General features: G+C 42.9%; 2 protein-coding genes across 2 annotated transcripts in view; one reads left to right on the top strand and one right to left on the bottom strand.

The window, feature by feature from the left end:
- The window catches only part of LOC105892370 (myotubularin-related protein 5), a gene marked incomplete at its 5' end in the record, with an annotated part of 38,623 nt that extends 35,596 nt beyond the window's left edge, over positions 1 to 3,027 (top strand). The window contains 1 exon segment of the mRNA XM_031559173.2: positions 1 to 3,027. This exon segment is cut by the window's left edge and continues 457 nt beyond it.
- Positions 3,028 to 3,900: 873 nt separating this feature from the next.
- Positions 3,901 to 7,500, bottom strand: part of LOC116218246 (serine/threonine-protein phosphatase 6 regulatory subunit 2-like) — a 12,073-nt gene continuing 8,473 nt past the window's right edge. Inside the window, exon 18 of the mRNA XM_031559077.2 lies at positions 3,901 to 7,500. This exon is cut by the window's right edge and continues 774 nt beyond it. The gene's annotated coding sequence lies outside the window, so the exon portion shown is untranslated.

Raw genomic sequence — 7,500 nt, 5'->3', positions numbered from 1 at the left:
ACTCACACACACACACATGTACACAGGTGAGTGTGAGTGTGTGTGTGTTTGTGTGTATGTATATGTATATGCATCAGTCTCACTAACCACTAGCCCAACTGACCCTACTTTGCAGAGGATTTTAAGGCATGATGTCACTCTAAATCCAGTTTACTGAAGCAGGGGCACCAGTGTGGACCAGCATGCACCACTACCACACCCCCCCCCCCCCCCCCCCCCCCCTCCACTGCCCCAAAAACATGGGACAGAGACAGAGACTTGCCCCGTGGCCACGGTGATACCCATATTACCCCATGCCCCCCTCCTGTCCTGATCTCACAGCTCTGCACTGCCAGCGGAGCAACGGTTAAACACACACACACACACCCCCACACACACACTGCCGAACCCTCCCTTTATTCTGTGGCGTCGCGGCTATGCTCCTTTTGCTTTGGCTTTGCACAAGTCCAGCGGGTCATGAAGGACTTTTACTCTGAAATGTGTTTTCTTCCCCCCCCTCCTCTCTCTCCCTCTCGTGTGTGAAAGGAGGAAGGTCGGAGTGGACGCTGGACGCTCGTCAGCACCCTCTGCTGAGCAAAGCTTGTATTATTCTTCCCACCTCGGGACCATCTCTTGGCTTTCCCCGCTCACTCTCGTGCCAGTTGGAGATTACCTGTGCTCAGATTGTTCGCTCGTTTACAGTGAAGTCACTCCAGTTTCTCCTCAGCAAGCAGATATATACGCAGAAAACCACTTTATTACACAACTGAAGGGACGATGCAAGGAAAAGGGAGGGATATATTTTGATAGTAAATTTATGTATAGAATGAATCGTTAAATAATACCTTTTAAGATGGGGTGTTGGCAGCGCCTAAAGTAAAGGGGTAGGGCAGTGTTGGTGTCTTTTACATCCCATAATGATGCAAGGCTGTAGTTGGCTGTTGCGACCATTCTCCGTAGAAAGGATAGAGTTCAAAAGGTCAGAAGCGGACTGACCAATAGTTGTTTTAAAAGCTGTTTCGTGCGAACCCAGCTGTCGTCATGGCAACGCATACACATCTTGTTACACATTTCTGAAGCCGGCATAGAAACAGCAGCAGTGGAACCAGCGGTGCAGGGCAGTGGAGGTGTCTGCTCTTAGGGCTCATGGACTTGATAGGGGGGCATGAAGACAAACACACAAACACACACAAATCACTGTGTGTAGACTCACTGTATGTAGAATGCGTGTGTGTGTGTGTTTGCATTTGTTCTGTCTCAATGTCGCCCTGGTTGTTACACAGCGAATGGGTCGTCACTGGTTCAGTTCTGCCCTGTGAGTGTGTGTGTGTGTGTGAGTGAGAGAGAGAGAGAGAGAGAGAGAGAAGACTTCATCCGCTGTATTCAGCATGTCTTCCAGAAACAGTGTTTTAGCCTGTTAGCCTCAGCCTGCAGGCCAGCACAGAAGGAGTGTGTGCGTTCCGCTGCAGTGTTTTCCCCTCAGCCAGGAGATGTAGCCATTAGCGATTTTTAGCCAAGCCATTAGTTTGTTGGTCTGTCTGTTTTCCCCCCCGCTGGGCTATCTCAATATGCCGAAAAAGTATCACCTGTTTATCGTACCTATCAACTTTCCTCCACTCCATTTAACGGTGCAACCACAAGAACCCAGCTAGTTCCACTCATCTCTTGACACACGTGCATATACACACACATGCAGTTGACATTACAGTGTAAAATAAGGTTGTACTGCTGTTTCATTGAACTTTTTTTGTTTTTCGAATTGTAGATTTTTGTTCTAATAACGGCTTTGTATATACTACTCAGAGTTGTATGTAACATTTATGGTAGTAATTTATTTAACTTTTTTTTGTCTTCTTAAGAAACAAAAGTTCTTTTCAAGCACCTCTGTTTTTGAGTTAGATAAATCAAATATGTGCCATTTGTTTATCTCTGTATTAACGTGACTAATGCTTTTGTTTTTTGAAGACTTTAAATACTGCTAATGGGTAAAAAAAAACACAAAAAAAAACCTAATTGTGTCGTTTTAAAGAAGTTGGTTTAAAATGGTGGTCCTAATTCTCCCTTGTGTGCCCATGAAGAGAGGAGTGTGTGGAAGAGGCAATGCATCAGACTGAGTTTTGTTGCTACCATGGTGATTTTTTTTGTTTTGTTTTTCCAACAGTTACGGTTTGGTTTATGAGTTTGGGGGCTTTACTCTCTCGCACTCTTAACACAGACGACACACATTTCACAGGCCTACCCTGATTTCTTCACAGTTTTTTGATGCACAATCTCCTCAACTTTCCTGCAGAACAAAAAAGCAATTAGAACATTTTTTTTGTTTGGTTCTCGTTCCCTCCTTCTTTTTTTTTAAAGAAATAGAAATTTTCTTCTGAGCCGGGTTCTTTTTTGTCAATCATGTAAAATATTTTTTAGGATTAAAAATGAAAACACGGTGAGTTTCATTGTCACTGGGCCTTGTTTTTGTTTCGTTTTTTAATTTTTAATTGTATGTCTCTTCTCTGCTTCCAAGGCGTCTTGTGTGAGTCATACTAGTTCGGTTTCCTGTTTGTTTTGTAAAGTGTTCTTTCTTTCTTCATTTCGTTTTTTTGGAATCCAAACAGAAGACCCTCAGGTCCGCTCCCCCTCCTCCTGCTCCTTTGTCTATCCTGAGGGAATGTCCACCCGTGCTGTACAGTCCTCAGTCCTTTAATAAACGCTGATGGTAGGCCATTAAACAGCTGCACAGAAGTTCCCATCTGATGATTTACATCCCCCATTTGTCCTCAGTCCAACACGGGTCTCAATGTCTGATCCTCATAGGGACCAGTATAAGGGATATGTAAGGTTGGGCTAAGGTAAGGGTGGGTTCAGTCCGTCTCCTACCTGATGATTTACCCCTATCCCTCTCTGCCGTGCATTAGAATTAAGGAGACGTGTTTGAAGTAACGTGGTGCAACTAGACCAGTGGTTTTCCTAAACATGCTTTCCATCTGCCCTGCTGTGTGTCCCCGATGATCTCATCCCCTGATTAGCCAAACACCTTTAATAAAGAGCATGTAAATTACAGAGGGGTAGACATAGTGTGTGTGTGTGTGTGTGTGTGTGTGTGTGTGTGTGTGTATGCGCGCGCATGCCCCCAGGGGTGGGTTTGAGATGTGGCCTACTTCAAGTGGAGAACAAAAGGCCTTGAAGAGCGCACTTTGGTTGGATGCACCATAAGCACTGAAGATCAGCGTTCAACAACCAGGTATCAGAGATGTGGATGTTTTGAGGTCATTAGTAATATGGTGACCACTTTCCGCAAGTGATGGGCCTTGGCTTTTACACCTGGGGCAGTATGTGGGTGAAGTGAAAACATTCATATGTGGAGTTTACCCTGAACTCTTGCACTTTCGCATATTAGCTTTTGGGGGGTTGTTCAAGTTTTGTATGCACTCTAAGGCGAAAGAGCATAGCAGCTCATAGTGACAGTACAGATGTATTACTACATGCCCCCTACCTATATACTATGTGTGTATGTATGTATGTATGTGTGTATGTATGTATGTGTGTGTATATATATATGTGTGTGTGTGTGTATGTATGTATATGTATACAAAAATGATGAGGGGTTATGTGCTGGCTGGGCGGGTCTCCATGATGTCTACCTGTAGGGTCAGGTAAGGAGGAGGTCCAAGACCTTACTAATGCCACAGTTACGCAAATCATTGACGCTCACTGATGTGGTCCTGTGCTGAGATTCAGGCCAATGGAAGGTCCTGTTCAGATCCTTTTCAGTCCAACGTCTGACAGCCATGGACCCAACAATAATGCACCCTTGTCCATTGGTAGGTGTTGACAACAGACGCAACATTAGACTGCTATCTTCAAGAAAACGTTCTTGGCCTTCATGCTAGTTAATATGGCCTCGGTAGTGAAAAAGCAAACTCGGCTAGTTACTTTTAGTTTAAAATACTCACTTTATTTTCACTGATCAGATGCAGACCTGCCAAGTCCCCTCTATGACTTAAGCTGTTTTTACCAGAAAGGACAAATGAAATTGATATGGATAAAATTGTTAAGCCTGTCTTCTGTAAAGAAGTGATATAATAAAATATAACATTTTATCGGTCCATTAAAAATATATAAATATCAACATTTTTGTACAGAACAAAAACCCAGTTTGATCGCTTACTCTAATAAAATGGTGGGGGAGGGATATTTGTCCTCCAGAAGCAAGTTCATTTTTGTGTGAAATATTTCAATCTGTGAAAACCTAAAGAACAGCACTAGTTTGGGGGCAAATTTTGCTAGCCGATATGTTACGTATAACGTTATTTAGGGCCCTCTTTGAGGTAAAACCGTGCAAATTGCTCTTATGGACACCACTGGTTAACCATGAGAGATGTACAAGTAATCAAACCATGCAGACCTTTTGTATTGAAATATGCAGGTTTGCGACTGGAACAACAAAAGGACTGACAACATATATTTGTCTAAAAGTGTAGAGAGCTGGGTGGTCATTTGAAGCCAATTCTGTAATGCTCGGTGATGCTGTGGACGGCTTCCATAGCAGAAACACGTGGGCGACAAGTAGAACACAGTGGTGCACACATAGGAGCGAAGTCCGTTGCGGACTGAAACCTTCACACCAACTAAAAATGTCTGCCTAGTTGGAAAGAAGCTTCACACACACACAGAGTTTTGTTTTACCTGGATTACATCTAGGCTATAGGCTACATCCAAGCGCACCCTGAAATTGAAAATAAGGCATACAAAGACTGAATCATGAGAAGTCTTGAGTTTCCACTCAATGTCTAACACCACATAAATCAGTTGGGAGTTTCTGCATTAGACCTCCCCCTACCCACAGTAAAGCCACCGTTTATGAAGCAGAAAATGAACACCAGTTGAGTACGTGCGTGAAGGACCACGCCATCTAAGCATCTGCTCACGGTGATGGGACCGTTTCCATTAATTTTTTTTTGTCCAGTACATAATTGCCCCCACCATGTCTTGCACTAACACAAATGTGCCAGCATCTCTCTGCTTCCAATCCACATGCCCCAACCTCCCTAGATTCCCACTGAACTGCACTGATAAACACCAACTGATTGACAGCAGGTCCCCCAGTCCATGTCGTACCCAAGTGAACATGTATCCCAGAGGACTTCACTGCTTGGGCTTCAGAGTCCGGTCCAGTTTCTCACCACACGGTGTCCACATGTACGCCACACCCACTATGTCACTTCCTGCCATCACTTCACCCTGCCCTGGCTGCATCAGACGGCGCTGAAAGGTAAAAGACCTTCAGAGACCGTCTGTAAGCCACAGCCGTTTTAACATCGTTTCCTCGTGGCCGGTCATGTTAAGCTTGCGCCAGGTATTGGTAGTGTCTGAACACAGCCACGTAGCACAAGGGGATGGGGGGCGTGTGTGTCCGTCCGTCCCCCCCTCCCAGTGACTGGTGTGTGCTGTACCCTGTGTCCATGTTAGACTGAATCCTACTTCAGGCACTTCTCATGTAGACCTCATCTCTCACTAACTCAGTGTAAATGTCAATCAAATGGCTTGATCGAAACAGACCCTGTATTTAATCTTGATGACGGCCTCAGCCTCCCCCTCACACACACGCGCACACACGCGCACACACACACCTGTGTGAAGGCAGAAATGACTTGCCTTCCTGCCCGTTAAATTCCCCAGTAAGACCAGTGAGGAGTGGAGTTAAGAGAGAAAGCAGTATTTTGGTTGCTTATACAGTAATCACATAAATTAGATTTCTACAATATGCAAAATAATATTGGTTAAATTCAAAAAATAGGATTTTAAACATACAGCAACAGAAATAAAAGGCAATAATTTTGGCTTTGGAAACAAACCTTTTTTTTTTTTTTCCTTTCCTTTTGAAAATGTCACTGATATATATAGATATATATACTGTTGAAAGCAGTATGCTGGGAGACCCGAGGCAGAAACAGAAGAAAACAAAACACACACAAACGCACTCACTTGCTCACTCACGCGCACACACACACACACACACACACTATAGCACAGACGTATACGTCTCCACCTCACACTCCTGCAAGTGCAAAATAAAATAACTTTCAAGAAAAAAAAAAGGAAAGAAACATTGTTGTAATCCAGAGATTTGGTACCATATAGCGCTACTTTAGATATGACTGTTGAAGAACAGTAGGCCTAGGCCTGCTACTGAAAAAAAAATTATAAATTTAAAATAAAAGAAAACCAAACCGAAAAAGGTGTGGATACTAGGAGAGCATGGTGTCACTCTACAGCTAAGAGTCTTTAGCTTGATTTTTTTTTCTTCTTCAGTTTTTCCTTGTTTTTTTCTTTTATAAGTTCAAATTTTGACCGTTGTCCTAATGGCACAAGAACGAGACCACAGTGACGTGACGTCCCACGGAGCAGTCTTAAACAGTGACTAAAAGGTTGGACATATACTTTTTTTTTTTTTTTCTTGGTTTGTCTTTTCTTTTGTTTGTTTGACTTAACAATAGACTTGAGCGAGGGGTGGGATGTGCACTGTACGTACGGATGTGCGGGGTGGGGTGGGGTGGGCGGGGCGGGGGGTAGCACATCATCAGGTTGAGGGTTGGGCCCCCAGTAGCCTCTGGATTTTGCTCCAAGGGGTAGGGATAGTTTGGGGGGGAAAGTAGGGTCAAACTTAAGGCAAATGTCGTCACAAATGCATTTCAATGCGAAAGAACAAGTGCTGAATATTTCAACTTGATATTGTTCAGAAAACACACGTTCTCAAAAATTGCTTTTCATGAAGATTTCTAGATGTTGGCATTATATAGGTAGATAATTATATATTTAGGTAGATAATGTTTTGGTTCATTTTTTTTATATCAATTATTCTTAGGGCAACAACTGGACAAACTTAAGTTAATACAATCAGAAGGTCTTGGCTAACTAGCTAGATCAAAAAAATTGCTTGTATATGCTTTGAGTATAATGCTTCACATGCGATTTAAAAACTGAAAGGAAAAAAAAAAGACAAAACTTAAAAAAAGAAAATTTAAAACCTGAACTGTCAAAATATATATTTTTTGTACTTGCCACCAAGAAGGCCAACTTACCAAATCAATTTGACTTAAATAAAAATGGCAAAAAATTGTTATTATTGCACATGATAAGGAGGCCGAACTCTCGAGATGGAGATGAGAGTGAGATGGAGAGAGAGACAGAGAAAGAGGAGGGAAAGAAAGAGAGAGAGACCCATCTCGAGAGCTGGCCCCAGGATATATCTCCTGACTCCCAACAAGCACTTGAGCACATTCAACTGATTTCAAATCTAGAGGAGATTTGGACACTCTGCTTTGGCCCAGTTGAACGCCTGAAGCACTCCAGCGCCCTCGCATGGACCGGAGGTCAAACTTTTTCTTTGTTTTTCTTTTCTTTAAAAATAATACTTCCATTTTTTTGTTTTGTTTCTTGTGCTTACATACACAGCAAAGAGAGCGTTGCATAAGTGCTTCTTAAAGCGCTGTCGTCTGATTGGGTTCTAAAGAAGAGAACATGATTTGATTG

This window comes from Clupea harengus, chromosome 21 (assembly GCF_900700415.2).
Source record: "Clupea harengus chromosome 21, Ch_v2.0.2, whole genome shotgun sequence".
Lineage (NCBI taxonomy): Eukaryota > Metazoa > Chordata > Actinopteri > Clupeiformes > Clupeidae > Clupea > Clupea harengus.
The sequence above is the reverse complement of the archived record's forward strand: the minus strand, read 5'-3'. Positions and strand labels throughout refer to the sequence as shown.